Here is a 1,655-nt window from a genome sequence, read left to right as displayed (position 1 = left end):
GTTTTACAACTCTGGCTGCTTGTCATATTGAAAACGCCGTTTTTGTTGCTCATGATGACGTTATTCTCTGGGGTAGTACCCAGCCCGAGATCCGAATGGGAGACTATTTTACGTCCGGAATATTTTGTCCTAGACGATGCTACAGAAGAGCTACATCCCCCCAGGCTATTATTTCACCTCGCTTACAGAAATTATAGTTACTAATTATTATAAAAACACTTTTTGTTACGCTATTTCTCACATAGTAATTCTCATATTCTCGATGAGCCTTGCTTCTTGTTGTCATAAAATAAAGTTTCCTCAAAAAAGTTTTCAGGTAAACACAAACAAAGTAGAAGTGACACAAAACTGTTTCACATCATTTCTATGTTATAGAACATTTAATTTATATGATTGTGGCATTATAACGAGAGCATACCCTCCGGCGGCGTACGTGCGAACCATCCTTTAATACCGAGTTAGTTCAATTACTAATTTTACTACAACGTGTGACATCGTTAACGCAGTGGGCTCATAGTAGGAAATGCTTAGCAACAGTGAGGTACACCTCCACGGCTTTTCTGTTTCCTTAATGTTTTCATGGCCATAACTTACCTCCAAGAGCTGCTGATAAAGTTTCTTTATTGAACAACCCCTTTTCGTCCACTAACCATCATCAGGTTAACGAAAACATTTGAAATACCACACTATCTCACATAAAACCACTGGCACGAAGCAATAAAATCCATAAATCCGTCACTTTTATCAATTATTAACATAAATTACGTAGTAATTTATAAAAATGTGCTGAACATTGCATTCATTCATATTATATTGATAACGGTTTTTAGTATAGCGTGATTAAAACTCGCACATTTTTCCGACTGATGATATAATTTATATAATCATTTGAAAATAGTAACGACCTCATAAATTTTATTATTTGATCTCAATGATTTTATATCGCCTAGTATGATGTTATATATGTTATAATCAGATGATGATCTTTGGACCGATCTGGTTGTTCACTAAATAAATTTTACCAACATTTCTTGGCGGTAAAATATGTTTATAGCCCGTAAGAGAAAGCCTTCCCATTAAGGTACCTAAACCAATCTCTCTGCGCTTGTATCACTGTTTTAATGCAAAGGAGGAACAATGTCTCTCGTAAAAATGTATTCGTATGCCAAAGAATGAGTGTTATTTGGATATACAGTCTCATTTAGGTATGCATTTCACATTCATATCTGTAACAGGGAATATGTTTTTAATATGCATGTTTTTCATATTTAAAACCTGGCTGTATATGAATACACAGAAATCCACAACAGCGGCAGGTTGCGTTGCAGTAGCTGTAATTATGGTTCGGCCTAGCTCTTAGCTAGCTAGTGATTTGTTTCTCCTAAGGATGTAATGTATAAGGTACAACCAACTGATGTGACCTGAAATATTACGCATTTAAGGACCTTATGAATTACCTGCAATAATTTAGAAGATTGTTATAGGTTAATATATCGTCGACAATTCTACCAAGTAACCAGGAATACCAGCAATTTTGCAAGGTTGGCTTTCTACATTATATTGTTTTTCAGCGTACCATCCAGATAATTGCCTGAAGCGGTTAAGATACAGTACACTCTAAATCAGAGAGTGCTGAGAGTGATTCGAATCCTGTT

This window comes from Schistocerca serialis, chromosome 2, assembly GCF_023864345.2.
Source record: "Schistocerca serialis cubense isolate TAMUIC-IGC-003099 chromosome 2, iqSchSeri2.2, whole genome shotgun sequence".
NCBI classification, from domain to species: Eukaryota; Metazoa; Arthropoda; class Insecta; order Orthoptera; family Acrididae; genus Schistocerca; species Schistocerca serialis.
The sequence above is the reverse complement of the archived record's forward strand: the minus strand, read 5'-3'. Positions refer to the sequence as shown.